The sequence below is a fragment of the Ambystoma mexicanum genome, chromosome 5q (assembly GCF_040938575.1).
Source record: "Ambystoma mexicanum isolate Mex_15411 chromosome 5q, UKY_AmexF1_1, whole genome shotgun sequence".
NCBI lineage: Eukaryota > Metazoa > Chordata > Amphibia > Caudata > Ambystomatidae > Ambystoma > Ambystoma mexicanum.
In genome coordinates this window covers 529,238,641-529,257,772 of record NC_090933.1, presented here as the reverse complement: position 1 = coordinate 529,257,772, position 19,132 = coordinate 529,238,641, and the positions used below count along the sequence as shown (strand labels likewise).

The 19,132-nt window shown below is 50.6% G+C and overlaps 24 non-coding genes across 24 annotated transcripts; 11 read left to right on the top strand and 13 right to left on the bottom strand.

Moving 5' to 3' along the window:
• The first annotated feature begins 331 nt into the window (after positions 1-331).
• Positions 332-404, top strand: TRNAA-AGC (transfer RNA alanine (anticodon AGC)). Its single transcript has one exon. It is a non-coding gene; the product is annotated as a tRNA-Ala (tRNA).
• A 600-nt stretch (positions 405-1,004) lies between these two features.
• Positions 1,005-1,077, bottom strand: TRNAR-CCU (transfer RNA arginine (anticodon CCU)). The gene has a single exon. It is a non-coding gene; the product is annotated as a tRNA-Arg (tRNA).
• A 694-nt stretch (positions 1,078-1,771) lies between these two features.
• TRNAA-AGC (transfer RNA alanine (anticodon AGC)) lies at positions 1,772-1,844 on the top strand. Its single transcript has one exon. It is a non-coding gene; the product is annotated as a tRNA-Ala (tRNA).
• Positions 1,845-2,444: 600 nt separating this feature from the next.
• TRNAR-CCU (transfer RNA arginine (anticodon CCU)) lies at positions 2,445-2,517 on the bottom strand. Its single transcript has one exon. It is a non-coding gene; the product is annotated as a tRNA-Arg (tRNA).
• Positions 2,518-3,884: 1,367 nt separating this feature from the next.
• On the bottom strand, positions 3,885-3,957 carry TRNAR-CCU (transfer RNA arginine (anticodon CCU)). Its single transcript has one exon. It is a non-coding gene; the product is annotated as a tRNA-Arg (tRNA).
• Positions 3,958-4,651: 694 nt separating this feature from the next.
• TRNAA-AGC (transfer RNA alanine (anticodon AGC)) lies at positions 4,652-4,724 on the top strand. Its single transcript has one exon. It is a non-coding gene; the product is annotated as a tRNA-Ala (tRNA).
• Positions 4,725-5,323: 599 nt separating this feature from the next.
• On the bottom strand, positions 5,324-5,396 carry TRNAR-CCU (transfer RNA arginine (anticodon CCU)). The gene has a single exon. It is a non-coding gene; the product is annotated as a tRNA-Arg (tRNA).
• Positions 5,397-6,090: 694 nt separating this feature from the next.
• On the top strand, positions 6,091-6,163 carry TRNAA-AGC (transfer RNA alanine (anticodon AGC)). Its single transcript has one exon. It is a non-coding gene; the product is annotated as a tRNA-Ala (tRNA).
• A 590-nt stretch (positions 6,164-6,753) lies between these two features.
• On the bottom strand, positions 6,754-6,836 carry TRNAR-CCU (transfer RNA arginine (anticodon CCU)). The gene has a single exon. It is a non-coding gene; the product is annotated as a tRNA-Arg (tRNA).
• Positions 6,837-7,530: 694 nt separating this feature from the next.
• TRNAA-AGC (transfer RNA alanine (anticodon AGC)) lies at positions 7,531-7,603 on the top strand. Its single transcript has one exon. It is a non-coding gene; the product is annotated as a tRNA-Ala (tRNA).
• Positions 7,604-8,203: 600 nt separating this feature from the next.
• TRNAR-CCU (transfer RNA arginine (anticodon CCU)) lies at positions 8,204-8,276 on the bottom strand. Its single transcript has one exon. It is a non-coding gene; the product is annotated as a tRNA-Arg (tRNA).
• Positions 8,277-9,640: 1,364 nt separating this feature from the next.
• TRNAR-CCU (transfer RNA arginine (anticodon CCU)) lies at positions 9,641-9,713 on the bottom strand. Its single transcript has one exon. It is a non-coding gene; the product is annotated as a tRNA-Arg (tRNA).
• Positions 9,714-10,407: 694 nt separating this feature from the next.
• Positions 10,408-10,480, top strand: TRNAA-AGC (transfer RNA alanine (anticodon AGC)). The gene has a single exon. It is a non-coding gene; the product is annotated as a tRNA-Ala (tRNA).
• Positions 10,481-11,079: 599 nt separating this feature from the next.
• TRNAR-CCU (transfer RNA arginine (anticodon CCU)) lies at positions 11,080-11,152 on the bottom strand. The gene has a single exon. It is a non-coding gene; the product is annotated as a tRNA-Arg (tRNA).
• Positions 11,153-11,846: 694 nt separating this feature from the next.
• Positions 11,847-11,919, top strand: TRNAA-AGC (transfer RNA alanine (anticodon AGC)). Its single transcript has one exon. It is a non-coding gene; the product is annotated as a tRNA-Ala (tRNA).
• Positions 11,920-12,519: 600 nt separating this feature from the next.
• On the bottom strand, positions 12,520-12,592 carry TRNAR-CCU (transfer RNA arginine (anticodon CCU)). The gene has a single exon. It is a non-coding gene; the product is annotated as a tRNA-Arg (tRNA).
• Positions 12,593-13,286: 694 nt separating this feature from the next.
• TRNAA-AGC (transfer RNA alanine (anticodon AGC)) lies at positions 13,287-13,359 on the top strand. Its single transcript has one exon. It is a non-coding gene; the product is annotated as a tRNA-Ala (tRNA).
• Positions 13,360-13,958: 599 nt separating this feature from the next.
• TRNAR-CCU (transfer RNA arginine (anticodon CCU)) lies at positions 13,959-14,031 on the bottom strand. Its single transcript has one exon. It is a non-coding gene; the product is annotated as a tRNA-Arg (tRNA).
• Positions 14,032-14,725: 694 nt separating this feature from the next.
• On the top strand, positions 14,726-14,798 carry TRNAA-AGC (transfer RNA alanine (anticodon AGC)). The gene has a single exon. It is a non-coding gene; the product is annotated as a tRNA-Ala (tRNA).
• Positions 14,799-15,398: 600 nt separating this feature from the next.
• On the bottom strand, positions 15,399-15,471 carry TRNAR-CCU (transfer RNA arginine (anticodon CCU)). Its single transcript has one exon. It is a non-coding gene; the product is annotated as a tRNA-Arg (tRNA).
• Positions 15,472-16,165: 694 nt separating this feature from the next.
• Positions 16,166-16,238, top strand: TRNAA-AGC (transfer RNA alanine (anticodon AGC)). Its single transcript has one exon. It is a non-coding gene; the product is annotated as a tRNA-Ala (tRNA).
• A 600-nt stretch (positions 16,239-16,838) lies between these two features.
• Positions 16,839-16,911, bottom strand: TRNAR-CCU (transfer RNA arginine (anticodon CCU)). The gene has a single exon. It is a non-coding gene; the product is annotated as a tRNA-Arg (tRNA).
• A 694-nt stretch (positions 16,912-17,605) lies between these two features.
• Positions 17,606-17,678, top strand: TRNAA-AGC (transfer RNA alanine (anticodon AGC)). Its single transcript has one exon. It is a non-coding gene; the product is annotated as a tRNA-Ala (tRNA).
• Positions 17,679-18,857: 1,179 nt separating this feature from the next.
• TRNAR-CCU (transfer RNA arginine (anticodon CCU)) lies at positions 18,858-18,930 on the bottom strand. Its single transcript has one exon. It is a non-coding gene; the product is annotated as a tRNA-Arg (tRNA).
• Between the last annotated feature and the right edge of the window lie 202 nt (positions 18,931-19,132).

Genomic DNA, 19,132 nt, shown 5'->3' with positions numbered 1-19,132 from the left:
CCTTTTCAATTGGGCTCTCGGGTCTATGGGACTGGCGTGCAGCCTCTTGATCACAAGCGCAGGTCCAGCGTGAAAGGGCGTGGCAGTGGAGTCACTCTGCTATTAATACCTGGTTGGCCAATCCTCGTTGCAATGGATGGCCATCTGCAGCTTTACTTGTAGCTCCACTGAAGGTATTTTGTTTTGGGCAAAGGGGTGAGATTGTGATTTCCTCTGCGGCAGATGAAGAGAAAGGGCTTTATGCACTACAGGTCCCTGGACAGCCAAGCAAGTGTGAGCCGGAGACTGTGCTTCAGCTCTGAAGCAGTGTATCGAGAGCCTTCGAGGAGGAGGGGAATTAGCTCAGATGGTAGAGCGCTCGCTTAGCATGCGAGAGGTAGCGGGATCGATGCCCGCATTCTCCAGCAAGACGCTTTTTCTTCATTTTCACTATTTTATTCAAAACTCGCCAATCGTCGCAAATAAAGTCATGTGCTCGCTTCTGTTTTTTTTACTATCATCCTAAAAGTCTTCCGTCCACTTTCTGCTATCCCAAAGAGTCATCCGCGCGAGGGCCGGCAACAGGCGTGATACTGTGCAACAGGCGCATTGCATGGCATTGGTGACATATTCAGGAAATTCCACTTTGATGCCACCCAGGGCTGTTAACCTTTTATTTCATTTCAATACGATGCTTCGAATAATTGGTTCAAAGTGCGCAGCCTTTGCTCTTTTATTTCGTTTTCATCGGAGCAGGTCGGAGCTGGCAGAAGAGTGAGCCCTGTCTGCAGGAGCTCTGATTCCAGAAAGCATATTTTCCCTGTCTTTCTTACCACTCATCTGTGTCTCTTCGCTGACATGAGGGGTTGCTACACTCTGCAGTCTCCCGGCATTTAAAGTCTGCTACCAGCAGAGCACGTTCTGGACTTCACAGCGCCCAGCAAAGTACTAGCCTGCGCCCACCCCCTACTACCGCAAAAACCTTTTGCATGCTTTGGCAGAAGTGTGAACAAAATGCCACGAACCACCCCAGATGGGACTCGAACCCACAATCCCTGGCTTAGGAGGCCAGTGCCTTATCCATTAGGCCACTGGGGCCACTCGACAGAGAAGGGGAAAGTTCTTTCTTTTCCTCTTCTCTCACTGGAGTCACGGGTACTGGCCCACTGAAAAGGGCAAGTTGGCTCACGTCCAAAGCTGCAGTGTCCCAGCACACGCGGGCAAAAGGCACCTGCTTGCACTCGGCTGGACACTTCCGCTTTATGGGACACACGATGGAAAGTGGACTCAATTCCCAGACCTAACTCTTACCTGTTTGGTATTCTGACGCTCGATTGTAAAATATGGCCAGCTGGTAAAAATGACAAAGGGCACTCCAGCGCTGGTCCTTTGGCTGCAGGCGGCGTGTCAGCGGCCTAAAACAGCAAGAAATAGCGAGAGAAATAAAGTGAGAAGCAAGCACCTTTTCAATTGGGCTCTCGGGTCTATGGGACTGGCGTGCAGCCTCTTGATCACAAGCGCAGGTCCAGCGTGAAAGGGCGTGGCAGTGGAGTCACTCTGCTATTAATACCTGGTTGGCCAATCCTCGTTGCAATGGATGGCCATCTGCAGCTTTACTTGTAGCTCCACTGAAGGTATTTTGTTTTGGGCAAAGGGGTGAGATTGTGATTTCCTCTGCGGCAGATGAAGAGAAAGGGCTTTATGCACTACAGGTCCCTGGACAGCCAAGCAAGTGTGAGCCGGAGACTGTGCTTCAGCTCTGAAGCAGTGTATCGAGAGCCTTCGAGGAGGAGGGGAATTAGCTCAGATGGTAGAGCGCTCGCTTAGCATGCGAGAGGTAGCGGGATCGATGCCCGCATTCTCCAGCAAGACGCTTTTTCTTCATTTTCACTATTTTATTCAAAACTCGCCAATCGTCGCAAATAAAGTCATGTGCTCGCTTCTGTTTTTTTTACTATCATCCTAAAAGTCTTCCGTCCACTTTCTGCTATCCCAAAGAGTCATCCGCGCGAGGGCCGGCAACAGGCGTGATACTGTGCAACAGGCGCATTGCATGGCATTGGTGACATATTCAGGAAATTCCACTTTGATGCCACCCAGGGCTGTTAACCTTTTATTTCATTTCAATACGATGCTTCGAATAATTGGTTCAAAGTGCGCAGCCTTTGCTCTTTTATTTCGTTTTCATCGGAGCAGGTCGGAGCTGGCAGAAGAGTGAGCCCTGTCTGCAGGAGCTCTGATTCCAGAAAGCATATTTTCCCTGTCTTTCTTACCACTCATCTGTGTCTCTTCGCTGACATGAGGCGTTGCTACACTCTGCAGTCTCCCGGCATTTAAAGTCTGCTACCAGCAGAGCACGTTCTGGACTTCACAGCGCCCAGCAAAGTACTAGCCTGCGCCCACCCCCTACTACAGCAAAAACCTTTTGCATGCTTTGGCAGAAGTGTGAACAAAATGCCACGAACCACCCCAGATGGGACTCGAACCCACAATCCCTGGCTTAGGAGGCCAGTGCCTTATCCATTAGGCCACTGGGGCAACTCGACAGAGAAAGGGAAAGTTCTTTCTTTTCCTCTTCTCTCACTGGAGTCACGGGTACTGGCCCACTGAAAAGGGCAAGTTGGCTCACGTCCAAAGCTGCAGTGTCCCAGCACACGCGGGCAAAAGGCACCTGCTTGCACTCGGCTGGACACTTCCGCTTTATGGGACACACGATGGAAAGTGGACTCAATTCCCAGACCTAACTCTTACCTGTTTGGTATTCTGACGCTCGATTGTAAAATATGGCCAGCTGGTAAAAATGACAAAGGGCACTCCAGCGCTGGTCCTTTGGCTGCAGGCGGCGTGTCAGCGGCCTAAAACAGCAAGAAATAGCGAGAGAAATAAAGTGAGAAGCAAGCACCTTTTCAATTGGGCTCTCGGGTCTATGGGACTGGTGTGCAGCCTCTTGATCACAAGCGCAGGTCCAGCGTGAAAGGGCGTGGGAGTGGAGTCACTCTGCTATTAATACCTAGTTGGCCAATCCTCATTGCAATGGATGGCCATCTGCAGCTTTACTTGTAGCTCCACTGAAGGTATTTTGTTTTGGGCAAAGGGGTGAGATTGTGATTTCCTCTGCGGCAGATGAAGAGAAAGGGCTTTATGCACTACAGGTCCCTGGACAGCCAAGCAAGTGTGAGCCGGAGACTGTGCTTCAGCTCTGAAGCAGTGTATCGAGAGCCTTCGAGGAGGAGGGGAATTAGCTCAGATGGTAGAGCGCTCCCTTAGCATGCGAGAGGTAGCGGGATCGATGCCCGCATTCTCCAGCAAGACGCTTTTTCTTCATTTTCACTATTTTATTCAAAACTCGCCAATCGTCGCAAATAAAGTCATGTGCTCGCTTCTGTTTTTTTTACTATCATCCTAAAAGTCTTCCGTCCACTTTCTGCTATCCCAAAGAGTCATCCGCGCGAGGGCCGGCAACAGGCGTGATACTGTGCAACAGGCGCATTGCATGGCATTGGTGACATATTCAGGAAATTCCACTTTGATGCCACCCAGGGCTGTTAACCTTTTATTTCATTTCAATACGATGCTTCGAATAATTGGTTCAAAGTGCGCAGCCTTTGCTCTTTTATTTCGTTTTCATCGGAGCAGGTCGGAGCTGGCAGAAGAGTGAGCCCTGTCTGCAGGAGCTCTGATTCCAGAAAGCATATTTTCCCTGTCTTTCTTACCACTCATCTGTGTCTCTTCGCTGACATGAGGGGTTGCTACACTCTGCAGTCTCCCGGCATTTAAAGTCTGCTACCAGCAGAGCACGTTCTGGACTTCACAGCGCCCAGCAAAGTACTAGCCTGCGCCCACCCCCTACTACCGCAAAAACCTTTTGCATGCTTTGGCAGAAGTGTGAACAAAATGCCACGAACCACCCCAGATGGGACTCGAACCCACAATCCCTGGCTTAGGAGGCCAGTGCCTTATCCATTAGGCCACTGGGGCCACTCGACAGAGAAGGGGAAAGTTCTTTCTTTTCCTCTTCTCTCACTGGAGTCACAGGTACTGGCCCACTGAAAAGGGCAAGTTGGCTCACGTCCAAAGCTGCAGTGTCCCAGCACACGCGGGCAAAAGGCACCTGCTTGCACTCGGCTGGACACTTCCGCTTTATGGGACACACGATGGAAAGTGGACTCAATTCCCAGACCTAACTCTTACCTGTTTGGTATTCTGACGCTCGATTGTAAAATATGGCCAGCTGGTAAAAATGACAAAGGGCACTCCAGCGCTGGTCCTTTGGCTGCAGGCGGCGTGTCAGCGGCCTAAAACAGCAAGAAATAGCGAGAGAAATAAAGTGAGAAGCAAGCACCTTTTCAATTGGGCTCTCGGGTCTATGGGACTGGCGTGCAGCCTCTTGATCACAAGCGCAGGTCCAGCGTGAAAGGGCGTGGCAGTGGAGTCACTCTGCTATTAATACCTGGTTGGCCAGTCCTCGTTGCAATGGATGGCCATCTGCAGCTTTACTTGTAGCTCCACTGAAGGTATTTTGTTTTGGGCAAAGGGGTGAGATTGTGATTTCCCCTGCCGCAGATGAAGAGAAAGGGCTTTATGCACTACAGGTCCCTGGACAGCCAAGCAAGTGTGAGCCGGAGACTGTGCTTCAGCTCTGAAGCAGTGTATCGAGAGCCTTCGAGGAGGAGGGGAATTAGCTCAGATGGTAGAGCGCTCGCTTAGCATGCGAGAGGTAGCGGGATCGATGCCCGCATTCTCCAGCAAGACGCTTTTTCTTCATTTTCACTATTTTATTCAAAACTCGCCAATCATCGCAAATAAAGTCATGTGCTCGCTTCTGTTTTTTTTACTATCATCCTAAAAGTCTTCCGTCCACTTTCTGCTATCCCAAAGAGTCACCCGCGCGAGGGCCGGCAACAGGCGTGATACTGTGCAACAGGCGCATTGCATGGCATTGGTGACATATTCAGGAAATTCCACTTTGATGCCACCCAGGGCTGTTAACCTTTTATTTCATTTCAATACGATGCTTCGAATAATTGGTTCAAAGTGCGCAGCCTTTGCTCTTTTATTTCGTTTTCATCGGAGCAGGTCGGAGCTGGCAGAAGAGTGAGCCCTGTCTGCAGGAGCTCTGATTCCAGAAAGCATATTTTCCCTGTCTTTCTTACCACTCATCTGTGTCTCTTCGCTGACATGAGGGGTTGCTACACTCTGCAGTCTCCCGCATTTAAAGTCTGCTACCAGCAGAGCACGTTCTGGACTTCACAGCGCCCAGCAAAGTACTAGCCTGCGCCCTCCCCCTACTACCGCAAAAACCTTTTGCATGCTTTGGCAGAAGTGTGAACAAAATGCCACGAACCACCCCAGATGGGACTCGAACCCACAATCCCTGGCTTAGGAGGCCAGTGCCTTATCCATTAGGCCACTGGGGCAACTCGACAGAGAAGGGGAAAGTTCTTTCTTTTCCTCTTCTCTCACTGGAGTCACGGGTACTGGCCCACTGAAAAGGGCAAGTTGGCTCACGTCCAAAGCTGCAGTGTCCCAGCACACGCGGGCAAAAGGCACCTGCTTGCACTCGGCTGGACACTTCCGCTTTATGGGACACACGATGGAAAGTGGACTCAATTCCCAGACCTAACTCTTACCTGTTTGGTATTCTGACGCTCGATTGTAAAATATGGCCAGCTGGTAAAAATGACAAAGGGCACTCCAGCGCTGGTCCTTTGGCTGCAGGCGGCGTGTCAGCGGCCTAAAACAGCAAGAAATAGCGAGAGAAATAAAGTGAGAAGCAAGCACCTTTTCAATTGGGCTCTCGGGTCTATGGGACTGGCGTGCAGCCTCTTGATCACAAGCGCAGGTCCAGCGTGAAAGGGCGTGGGAGTGGAGTCACTCTGCTATTAATACCTGGTTGGCCAATCCTCATTGCAATGGATGGCCATCTGCAGCTTTACTTGTAGCTCCACTGAAGGTATTTTGTTTTGGGCAAAGGGGTGAGATTGTGATTTCCCCTGCGGCAGATGAAGAGAAAGGGCTTTATGCACTACAGGTCCCTGGACAGCCAAGCAAGTGTGAGCCGGAGACTGTGCTTCAGCTCTGAAGCAGTGTATCGAGAGCCTTCGAGGAGGAGGGGAATTAGCTCAGATGGTAGAGCGCTCGCTTAGCATGCGAGAGGTAGCGGGATCGATGCCCGCATTCTCCAGCAAGACGCTTTTTCTTCATTTTCACTATTTTATTCAAAACTCGCCAATCGTCGCAAATAAAGTCATGTGCTCGCTTCTGTTTTTTTTACTATCATCCTAAAAGTCTTCCGTCCACTTTCTGCTATCCCAAAGAGTCATCCGCGCGAGGGCCGGCAACAGGCGTGATACTGTGCAACAGGCGCATTGCATGGCATTGGTGACATATTCAGGAAATTCCACTTTGATGCCACCCAGGGCTGTTAACCTTTTATTTCATTTCAATACGATGCTTCGAATAATTGGTTCAAAGTGCGCAGCCTTTGCTCTTTTATTTCGTTTTCATCGGAGCAGGTCGGAGCTGGCAGAAGAGTGAGCCCTGTCTGCAGGAGCTCTGATTCCAGAAAGCATATTTTCCCTGTCTTTCTTACCACTCATCTGTGTCTCTTCGCTGACATGAGGCGTTGCTACACTCTGCAGTCTCCCGGCATTTAAAGTCTGCTACCAGCAGAGCACGTTCTGGACTTCACAGCGCCCAGCAAAGTACTAGCCTGCGCCCACCCCCTACTACCGCAAAAACCTTTTGCATGCTTTGGCAGAAGTGTGAACAAAATGCCACGAACCAACCCAGATGGGACTCGAACCCACAATCCCTGGCTTAGGAGGCCAGTGCCTTATCCATTAGGCCACTGGGGCAACTCGACAGAGAAGGGGAAAGTTCTTTCTTTTCCTCTTCTCTCACTGGAGTCACGGGTACTGGCCCACTGAAAAGGGCAAGTTGGCTCACGTCCAAAGCTGCAGTGTCCCAGCACACGCGGGCAAGAGGCACCTGCTTGCACTCGGCTGGACACTTCCGCTTTATGGGACACACGATGGAAAGTGGACTCAATTCCCAGACCTAACTCTTACCTGTTTGGTATTCTGACGCTCGATTGTAAAATATGGCCAGCTGGTAAAAATGACAAAGGGCACTCCAGCGCTGGTCCTTTGGCTGCAGGCGGCGTGTCAGCGGCCTAAAACAGCAAGAAATAGCGAGAGAAATAAAGTGAGAAGCAAGCACCTTTTCAATTGGGCTCTCGGGTCTATGGGACTGGCGTGCAGCCTCTTGATCACAAGCGCAGGTCCAGCGTGAAAGGGCGTGGCAGTGGAGTCACTCTGCTATTAATACCTGGTTGGCCAATCCTCGTTGCAATGGATGGCCATCTGCAGCTTTACTTGTAGCTCCACTGAAGGTATTTTGTTTTGGGCAAAGGGGTGAGATTGTGATTTCCTCTGCGGCAGATGAAGAGAAAGGGCTTTATGCACTACAGGTCCCTGGACAGCCAAGCAAGTGTGAGCCGGAGACTGTGCTTCAGCTCTGAAGCAGTGTATCGAGAGCCTTCGAGGAGGAGGGGAATTAGCTCAGATGGTAGAGCGCTCGCTTAGCATGCGAGAAGTAGCGGGATCGATGCCCGCATTCTCCAGCAAGACGCTTTTTCTTCATTTTCACTATTTTATTCAAAACTCGCCAATCGTCGCAAATAAAGTCATGTGCTCGCTTCTGTTTTTTTTACTATCATCCTAAAAGTCTTCCGTCCACTTTCTGCTATCCCAAAGAGTCATCCGCGCGAGGGCCGGAAACAGGCGTGATACTGTGCAACAGGCGCATTGCATGGCATTGGTGACATATTCAGGAAATTCCACTTTGATGCCACCCAGGGCTGTTAACCTTTTATTTCATTTCAATACGATGCTTCGAATAATTGGTTCAAAGTGCGCAGCCTTTGCTCTTTTATTTCGTTTTCATCGGAGCAGGTCGGAGCTGGCAGAAGAGTGAGCCCTGTCTGCAGGAGCTCTGATTCCAGAAAGCATATTTTCCCTGTCTTTCTTACCACTCATCTGTGTCTCTTCGCTGACATGAGGCGTTGCTACACTCTGCAGTCTCCCGGCATTTAAAGTCTGCTACCAGCAGAGCACGTTCTGGACTTCACAGCGCCCAGCAAAGTACTAGCCTGCGCCCACCCCCTACTACCGCAAAAACCTTTTGCATGCTTTGGCAGAAGTGTGAACAAAATGCCACGAACCACCCCAGATGGGACTCGAACCCACAATCCCTGGCTTAGGAGGCCCGTGCCTTATCCATTAGGCCACTGGGGCCACTCGACAGAGAAGGGGAAAGTTCTTTCTTTTCCTCTTCTCTCACTGGAGTCACGGGTACTGGCCCACTGAAAAGGGCAAGTTGGCTCACGTCCAAAGCTGCAGTGTCCCAGCACACGCGTGCAAAAGGCACCTGCTTGCACTCGGCTGGACACTTCCGCTTTATGGGACACACGATGGAAAGTGGACTCAATTCCCAGACCTAACTCTTACCTGTTTGGTATTCTGACGCTCGATTGTAAAATATGGCCAGCTGGTAAAAATGACAAAGGGCACTCCAGCGCTGGTCCTTTGGCTGCAGGCGGCGTGTCAGCGGCCTAAAACAGCAAGAAATAGCGAGAGAAATAAAGTGAGAAGCAAGCACCTTTTCAATTGGGCTCTCGGGTCTATGGGACTGGCGTGCAGCCTCTTGATCACAAGCGCAGGTCCAGCGTGAAAGGGCGTGGCAGTGGAGTCACTCTGCTATTAATACCTGGTTGGCCAATCCTCGTTGCAATGGATGGCCATCTGCAGCTTTACTTGTAGCTCCACTGAAGGTATTTTGTTTTGGGCAAAGGGGTGAGATTGTGATTTCCTCTGCGGCAGATGAAGAGAAAGGGCTTTATGCACTACAGGTCCCTGGACAGCCAAGCAAGTGTGAGCCGGAGACTGTGCTTCAGCTCTGAAGCAGTGTATCGAGAGCCTTCGAGGAGGAGGGGAATTAGCTCAGATGGTAGAGCGCTCTAGCATGCGAGAGGTAGCGGGATCGATGCCCGCATTCTCCAGCAAGACGCTTTTACTTCATTTTCACTATTTTATTCAAAACTCGCCAATCGTCGCAAATAAAGTCATGTGCTCGCTTCTGTTTTTTTTACTATCATCCTAAAAGTCTTCCGTCCACTTTCTGCTATCCCAAAGAGTCATCCGCGCGAGGGCCGGCAACAGGCGTGATACTGTGCAACAGGCGCATTGCATGGCATTGGTGACATATTCAGGAAATTCCACTTTGATGCCACCCAGGGCTGTTAACCTTTTATTTCATTTCAATACGATGCTTCGAATAATTGGTTCAAAGTGCGCAGCCTTTGCTCTTTTATTTCGTTTTCATCGGAGCAGGTCGGAGCTGGCAGAAGAGTGAGCCCTGTCTGCAGGAGCTCTGATTCCAGAAAGCATATTTTCCCTGTCTTTCTTACCACTCATCTGTGTCTCTTCGCTGACATGAGGCGTTGCTACACTCTGCAGTCTCCCGGCATTTAAAGTCTGCTACCAGCAGAGCACGTTCTGGACTTCACAGCGCCCAGCAAAGTACTAGCCTGCGCCCACCCCCTACTACCGCAAAAACCTTTTGCATGCTTTGGCAGAAGTGTGAACAAAATGCCACGAACCACCCCAGATGGGACTCGAACCCACAATCCCTGGCTTAGGAGGCCAGTGCCTTATCCATTAGGCCACTGGGGCCACTCGACAGAGAAGGGGAAAGTTCTTTCTTTTCCTCTTCTCTCACTGGAGTCACGGGTACTGGCCCACTGAAAAGGGCAAGTTGGCTCACGTCCAAAGCTGCAGTGTCCCAGCACACGCGGGCAAAAGGCACCTGCTTGCACTCGGCTGGACACTTCCGCTTTATGGGACACACGATGGAAAGTGGACTCAATTCCCAGACCTAACTCTTACCTGTTTGGTATTCTGACGCTCGATTGTAAAATATGGCAAGCTGGTAAAAATGACAAAGGGCACTCCAGCGCTGGTCCTTTGGCTGCAGGCGGCGTGTCAGCGGCCTAAAACAGCAAGAAATAGCGAGAGAAATAAAGTGAGAAGCAAGCACCTTTTCAATTGGGCTCTCGGGTCTATGGGACTGGCGTGCAGCCTCTTGATCACAAGCGCAGGTCCAGCGTGAAAGGGCGTGGCAGTGGAGTCACTCTGCTATTAATACCTGGTTGGCCAATCCTCGTTGCAATGGATGGCCATCTGCAGCTTTACTTGTAGCTCCACTGAAGGTATTTTGTTTTGGGCAAAGGGGTGAGATTGTGATTTCCTCTGCGGCAGATGAAGAGAAAGGGCTTTATGCACTACAGGTCCCTGGACAGCCAAGCAAGTGTGAGCCGGAGACTGTGCTTCAGCTCTGAAGCAGTGTATCGAGAGCCTTCGAGGAGGAGGGGAATTAGCTCAGATGGTAGAGCGCTCGCTTAGCATGCGAGAGGTAGCGGGATCGATGCCCGCATTCTCCAGCAAGACGCTTTTTCTTCATTTTCACTATTTTATTCAAAACTCGCCAATCGTCGCAAATAAAGTCATGTGCTCGCTTCTGTTTTTTTTACTATCATCCTAAAAGTCTTCCGTCCACTTTCTGCTATCCCAAAGAGTCACCCGCGCGAGGGCCGGCAACAGGCGTGATACTGTGCAACAGGCGCATTGCATGGCATTGGTGACATATTCAGGAAATTCCACTTTGATGCCACCCAGGGCTGTTAACCTTTTATTTCATTTCAATACGATGCTTCGAATAATTGGTTCAAAGTGCGCAGCCTTTGCTCTTTTATTTCGTTTTCATCGGAGCAGGTCGGAGCTGGCAGAAGAGTGAGCCCTGTCTGCAGGAGCTCTGATTCCAGAAAGCATATTTTCCCTGTCTTTCTTACCACTCATCTGTGTCTCTTCGCTGACATGAGGGGTTGCTACACTCTGCAGTCTCCCGCATTTAAAGTCTGCTACCAGCAGAGCACGTTCTGGACTTCACAGCGCCCAGCAAAGTACTAGCCTGCGCCCACCCCCTACTACCGCAAAAACCTTTTGCATGCTTTGGCAGAAGTGTGAACAAAATGCCACGAACCACCCCAGATGGGACTCGAACCCACAATCCCTGGCTTAGGAGGCCAGTGCCTTATCCATTAGGCCACTGGGGCAACTCGACAGAGAAAGGGAAAGTTCTTTCTTTTCCTCTTCTCTCACTGGAGTCACGGGTACTGGCCCACTGAAAAGGGCAAGTTGGCTCACGTCCAAAGCTGCAGTGTCCCAGCACACGCGGGCAAAAGGCACCTGCTTGCACTCGGCTGGACACTTCCGCTTTATGGGACACACGATGGAAAGTGGACTCAATTCCCAGACCTAACTCTTACCTGTTTGGTATTCTGACGCTCGATTGTAAAATATGGCCAGCTGGTAAAAATGACAAAGGGCACTCCAGCGCTGGTCCTTTGGCTGCAGGCGGCGTGTCAGCGGCCTAAAACAGCAAGAAATAGCGAGAGAAATAAAGTGAGAAGCAAGCACCTTTTCAATTGGGCTCTCGGGTCTATGGGACTGGCGTGCAGCCTCTTGATCACAAGCGCAGGTCCAGCGTGAAAGGGCGTGGCAGTGGAGTCACTCTGCTATTAATACCTGGTTGGCCAATCCTCGTTGCAATGGATGGCCATCTGCAGCTTTACTTGTAGCTCCACTGAAGGTATTTTGTTTTGGGCAAAGGGGTGAGATTGTGAATTCCTCTGCGGCAGATGAAGAGAAAGGGCTTTATGCACTACAGGTCCCTGGACAGCCAAGCAAGTGTGAGCCGGAGACTGTGCTTCAGCTCTGAAGCAGTGTATCGAGAGCCTTCGAGGAGGAGGGGAATTAGCTCAGATGGTAGAGCGCTCGCTTAGCATGCGAGAGGTAGCGGGATCGATGCCCGCATTCTCCAGCAAGACGCTTTTACTTCATTTTCACTATTTTATTCAAAACTCGCCAATCGTCGCAAATAAAGTCATGTGCTCGCTTCTGTTTTTTTTACTATCATCCTAAAAGTCTTCCGTCCACTTTCTGCTATCCCAAAGAGTCATCCGCGCGAGGGCCGGCAACAGGCGTGATACTGTGCAACAGGCGCATTGCATGGCATTGGTGACATATTCAGGAAATTCCACTTTGATGCCACCCAGGGCTGTTAACCTTTTATTTCATTTCAATACGATGCTTCGAATAATTGGTTCAAAGTGCGCAGCCTTTGCTCTTTTATTTCGTTTTCATCGGAGCAGGTCGGAGCTGGCAGAAGAGTGAGCCCTGTCTGCAGGAGCTCTGATTCCAGAAAGCATATTTTCCCTGTCTTTCTTACCACTCATCTGTGTCTCTTCGCTGACATGAGGCGTTGCTACACTCTGCAGTCTCCCGGCATTTAAAGTCTGCTACCAGCAGAGCACGTTCTGGACTTCACAGCGCCCAGCAAAGTACTAGCCTGCGCCCACCCCCTACTACCGCAAAAACCTTTTGCATGCTTTGGCAGAAGTGTGAACAAAATGCCACGAACCACCCCAGATGGGACTCGAACCCACAATCCCTGGCTTAGGAGGCCAGTGCCTTATCCATTAGGCCACTGGGGCCACTCGACAGAGAAGGGGAAAGTTCTTTCTTTTCCTCTTCTCTCACTGGAGTCACGGGTACTGGCCCACTGAAAAGGGCAAGTTGGCTCACGTCCAAAGCTGCAGTGTCCCAGCACACGCGGGCAAAAGGCACCTGCTTGCACTCGGCTGGACACTTCCGCTTTATGGGACACACGATGGAAAGTGGACTCAATTCCCAGACCTAACTCTTACCTGTTTGGTATTCTGACGCTCGATTGTAAAATATGGCCAGCTGGTAAAAATGACAAAGGGCACTCCAGCGCTGGTCCTTTGGCTGCAGGCGGCGTGTCAGCGGCCTAAAACAGCAAGAAATAGCGAGAGAAATAAAGTGAGAAGCAAGCACCTTTTCAATTGGGCTCTCGGGTCTATGGGACTGGCGTGCAGCCTCTTGATCACAAGCGCAGGTCCAGCGTGAAAGGGCGTGGCAGTGGAGTCACTCTGCTATTAATACCTGGTTGGCCAATCCTCGTTGCAATGGATGGCCATCTGCAGCTTTACTTGTAGCTCCACTGAAGGTATTTTGTTTTGGGCAAAGGGGTGAGATTGTGATTTCCTCTGCGGCAGATGAAGAGAAAGGGCTTTATGCACTACAGGTCCCTGGACAGCCAAGCAAGTGTGAGCCGGAGACTGTGCTTCAGCTCTGAAGCAGTGTATCGAGAGCCTTCGAGGAGGAGGGGAATTAGCTCAGATGGTAGAGCGCTCGCTTAGCATGCGAGAGGTAGCGGGATCGATGCCCGCATTCTCCAGCAAGACGCTTTTTCTTCATTTTCACTATTTTATTCAAAACTCGCCAATCGTCGCAAATAAAGTCATGTGCTCGCTTCTGTTTTTTTTACTATCATCCTAAAAGTCTTCCGTCCACTTTCTGCTATCCCAAAGAGTCACCCGCGCGAGGGCCGGCAACAGGCGTGATACTGTGCAACAGGCGCATTGCATGGCATTGGTGACATATTCAGGAAATTCCACTTTGATGCCACCCAGGGCTGTTAACCTTTTATTTCATTTCAATACGATGCTTCGAATAATTGGTTCAAAGTGCGCAGCCTTTGCTCTTTTATTTCGTTTTCATCGGAGCAGGTCGGAGCTGGCAGAAGAGTGAGCCCTGTCTGCAGGAGCTCTGATTCCAGAAAGCATATTTTCCCTGTCTTTCTTACCACTCATCTGTGTCTCTTCGCTGACATGAGGGGTTGCTACACTCTGCAGTCTCCCGCATTTAAAGTCTGCTACCAGCAGAGCACGTTCTGGACTTCACAGCGCCCAGCAAAGTACTAGCCTGCGCCCACCCCCTACTACCGCAAAAACCTTTTGCATGCTTTGGCAGAAGTGTGAACAAAATGCCACGAACCACCCCAGATGGGACTCGAACCCACAATCCCTGGCTTAGGAGGCCAGTGCCTTATCCATTAGGCCACTGGGGCAACTCGACAGAGAAAGGGAAAGTTCTTTCTTTTCCTCTTCTCTCACTGGAGTCACGGGTACTGGCCCACTGAAAAGGGCAAGTTGGCTCACGTCCAAAGCTGCAGTGTCCCAGCACACGCGGGCAAAAGGCACCTGCTTGCACTCGGCTGGACACTTCCGCTTTATGGGACACACGATGGAAAGTGGACTCAATTCCCAGACCTAACTCTTACCTGTTTGGTATTCTGACGCTCGATTGTAAAATATGGCCAGCTGGTAAAAATGACAAAGGGCACTCCAGCGCTGGTCCTTTGGCTGCAGGCGGCGTGTCAGCGGCCTAAAACAGCAAGAAATAGCGAGAGAAATAAAGTGAGAAGCAAGCACCTTTTCAATTGGGCTCTCGGGTCTATGGGACTGGCGTGCAGCCTCTTGATCACAAGCGCAGGTCCAGCGTGAAAGGGCGTGGCAGTGGAGTCACTCTGCTATTAATACCTGGTTGGCCAATCCTCGTTGCAATGGATGGCCATCTGCAGCTTTACTTGTAGCTCCACTGAAGGTATTTTGTTTTGGGCAAAGGGGTGAGATTGTGAATTCCTCTGCGGCAGATGAAGAGAAAGGGCTTTATGCACTACAGGTCCCTGGACAGCCAAGCAAGTGTGAGCCGGAGACTGTGCTTCAGCTCTGAAGCAGTGTATCGAAAGCCTTCGAGGAGGAGGGGAATTAGCTCAGATGGTAGAGCGCTCGCTTAGCATGCGAGAGGTAGCGGGATCGATGCCCGCATTCTCCAGCAAGACGCTTTTTCTTCATTTTCACTATTTTATTCAAAACTCGCCAATCGTCGCAAATAAAGTCATGTGCTCGCTTCTGTTTTTTTTACTATCATCCTAAAAGTCTTCCGTCCACTTTCTGCTATCCCAAAGAGTCATCCGCGCGAGGGCCGGCAACAGGCGTGATACTGTGCAACAGGCGCATTGCATGGCATTGGTGACATATTCAGGAAATTCCACTTTGATGCCACCCAGGGCTGTTAACCTTTTATTTCATTTCAATACGATGCTTCGAATAATTGGTTCAAAGTGCGCAGCCTTTGCTCTTTTATTTCGTTTTCATCGGAGCAGGTCGGAGCTGGCAGAAGAGTGAGCCCTGTCTGCAGGAGCTCTGATTCCAGAAAGCATATTTTCCCTGTCTTTCTTACCACTCATCTGTGTCTCTTCGCTGACATGAGGGGTTGCTACACTCTGCAGTCTCCCGGCATTTAAAGTCTGCTACCAGCAGAGCACGTTCTGGACTTCACAGCGCCCAGCAAAGTACTAGCCTGCGCCCACCCCCTACTACCGCAAAAACCTTTTGCATGCTTTGGCAGAAGTGTGAACAAAATGCCACGAACCACCCCAGATGGGACTCGAACCCACAATCCCTGGCTTAGGAGGCCAGTGCCTTATCCATTAGGCCACTGGGGCCACTCGACAGAGAAGGGGAAAGTTCTTTCTTTTCCTCTTCTCTCACTGGAGTCACGGGTACTGGCCCACTGAAAAGGGCAAGTTGGCTCACGTCCAAAGCTGCAGTGTCCCAGCACACGCGGGCAAAAGGCACCTGCTTGCACTCGGCTGGACACTTCCGCTTTATGGGACACACGATGGAAAGTGGACTCAATTCCCAGACCTAACTCTTACCTGTTTGGTATTCTGACGCTCGATTGTAAAATATGGCCAGCTGGTAAAAATGACAAAGGGCACTCCAGCGCTGGTCCTTTGGCTGCAGGCGGCGTGTCAGCGGCCTAAAACAGCAAGAAATAGCGAGAGAAATAAAGTGAGAAGCAAGCACCTTTTCAATTGGGCTCTCGGGTCTATGGGACTGGCGTGCAGCCTCTTGATCACAAGCGCAGGTCCAGCGTGAAAGGGCGTGGCAGTGGAGTCACTCTGCTATTAATACCTGGTTGGCCAATCCTCGTTGCAATGGATGGCCATCTGCAGCTTTACTTGTAGCTCCACTGAAGGTATTTTGTTTTGGGCAAAGGGGTGAGATTGTGATTTCCTCTGCGGCAGATGAAGAGAAAGGGCTTTATGCACTACAGGTCCCTGGACAGCCAAGCAAGTGTGAGCCGGAGACTGTGCTTCAGCTCTGAAGCAGTGTATCGAGAGCCTTCGAGGAGGAGGGGAATTAGCTCAGATGGTAGAGCGCTCGCTTAGCATGCGAGAGGTAGCGGGATCGATGCCCGCATTCTCCAGCAAGACGCTTTTACTTCATTTTCACTATTTTATTCAAAACTCGCCAATCGTCGCAAATAAAGTCATGTGCTCGCTTCTGTTTTTTTTACTATCATCCTAAAAGTCTTCCGTCCACTTTCTGCTATCCCAAAGAGTCATCCGCGCGAGGGCCGGCAACAGGCGTGATACTGTGCAACAGGCGCATTGCATGGCATTGGTGACATATTCAGGAAATTCCACTTTGATGCCACCCAGGGCTGTTAACCTTTTATTTCATTTCAATACGATGCTTCGAATAATTGGTTCAAAGTGCGCAGCCTTTGCTCTTTTATTTCGTTTTCATCGGAGCAGGTCGGAGCTGGCAGAAGAGTGAGCCCTGTCTGCAGGAGCTCTGATTCCAGAAAGCATATTTTCCCTGTCTTTCTTACCACTCATCTGTGTCTCTTCGCTGACATGAGGCGTTGCTACACTCTGCAGTCTCCCGGCATTTAAAGTCTGCTACCAGCAGAGCACGTTCTGGACTTCACAGCGCCCAGCAAAGTACTAGCCTGCGCCCACCCCCTACTACCGCAAAAACCTTTTGCATGCTTTGGCAGAAGTGTGAACAAAATGCCACGAACCACCCCAGATGGGACTCGAACCCACAATCCCTGGCTTAGGAGGCCAGTGCCTTATCCATTAGGCCACTGGGGCCACTCGACAGAGAAGGGGAAAGTTCTTTCTTTTCCTCTTCTCTCACTGGAGTCACGGGTACTGGCCCACTGAAAAGGGCAAGTTGGCTCACGTCCAAAGCTGCAGTGTCCCAGCACACGCGGGCAAAAGGCACCTGCTTGCACTCGGCTGGACACTTCCGCTTTATGGGACACACGATGGAAAGTGGACTCAATTCCCAGACCTAACTCTTACCTGTTTGGTATTCTGACGCTCGATTGTAAAATATGGCCAGCTGGTAAAAATGACAAAGGGCACTCCAGCGCTGGTCCTTTGGCTGCAGGCGGCGTGTCAGCGGCCTAAAACAGCAAGAAATAGCGAGAGAAATAAAGTGAGAAGCAAGCACCTTTTCAATTGGGCTCTCGGGTCTATGGGACTGGCGTGCAGCCTCTTGATCACAAGCGCAGGTCCAGCGTGAAAGGGCGTGGCAGTGGAGTCACTCTGCTATTAATACCTGGTTGGCCAATCCTCGTTGCAATGGATGGCCATCTGCAGCTTTACTTGTAGCTCCACTGAAGGTATTTTGTTTTGGGCAAAGGGGTGAGATTGTGATTTCCTCTGCGGCAGATGAAGAGAAAGGGCTTTATGCACTACAGGTCCCTGGACAGCCAAGCAAGTGTGAGCCGGAGACTGTGCTTCAGCTCTGAAGCAGTGTATCGAGAGCCTTCGAGGAGGAGGGGAATTAGCTCAGATGGTAGAGCGCTCGCTTAGCATGCGAGAGGTAGCGGGATCGATGCCCGCATTCTCCAGCAAGACGCTTTTTCTTCATTTTCACTATTTTATTCAAAACTCGCCAATCGTCGCAAATAAAGTCATGTGCTCGCTTCTGTTTTTTTTACTATCATCCTAAAAGTCTTCCGTCCACTTTCTGCTATCCCAAAGAGTCATCCGCGCGAGGGCCGGCAACAGGCGTGATACTGTGCAACAGGCGCATTGCATGGCATTGGTGACATATTCAGGAAATTCCACTTTGATGCCACCCAGGGCTGTTAACCTTTTATTTCATTTCAATACGATGCTTCGAATAATTGGTTCAAAGTGCGCAGCCTTTGCTCTTTTATTTCGTTTTCATCGGAGCAGGTCGGAGCTGGCAGAAGAGTGAGCCCTGTCTGCAGGAGCTCTGATTCCAGAAAGCATATTTTCCCTGTCTTTCTTACCACTCATCTGTGTCTCTTCGCTGACATGAGGCGTTGCTACACTCTGCAGTCTCCCGGCATTTAAAGTCTGCTACCAGCAGAGCACGTTCTGGACTTCACAGCGCCCAGCAAAGTACTAGCCTGCGCCCACCCCCTACTACCGCAAAAACCTTTTGCATGCTTTGGCAGAAGTGTGAACAAAATGCCACGAACCACCCCAGATGGGACTCGAACCCACAATCCCTGGCTTAGGAGGCCAGTGCCTTATCCTGTTTTTTTTACTATCATCCTAAAAGTCTTCCGTCCACTTTCTGCTATCCCAAAGAGTCATCCGCGCGAGGGCCGGCAACAGGCGTGATACTGTGCAACAGGCGCATTGCATGGCATTGGTGACATATTCAGGAAATTCCACTTTGATGCCACCCAGGGCTGTTAACCTTTTATTTCATTTCAATACGATGCTTCGAATAATTGGTTCAAAGTGCGCAGCCTTTGCTCTTTTATTTCGTTTTCATCGGAGCAGGTCGGAGCTGGCAGAAGAGTGAGCCCTGTCTGCAGGAGCTCTGATTCCAGAAAGCATATTTTCCCTGTCTTTCTTACCACTCATCTGTGTCTCTTCGCTGACATGAGGCGTTGCTACACTCTGCAGTCTCCCGGCATTTAAAGTCTGCTACCAGCAGAGCACGTTCTGGACTTCACAGCGCCCAGCAAAGTACTAGCCTGCGCCCACCCCCTACTACCGCAAAAACCTTTTGCATGCTTTGGCAGAAGTGTGAACAAAATGCCACGAACCACCCCAGATGGGACTCGAACCCACAATCCCTGGCTTAGGAGGCCAGTGCCTTATCCATTAGGCCACTGGGGCCACTCGACAGAGAAGGGGAAAGTTCTTTCTTTTCCTCTTCTCTCACTGGAGTCACGGGTACTGGCCCACTGAAAAGGGCAAGTTGGCTCACGTCCAAAGCTGCAGTGTCCCAGCACACGCGGGCAAAAGGCACCTGCTTGCACTCGGCTGGACACTTCCGCTTTATGGGACACACGATGGAAAGTGGACTCAATTCCCAGAC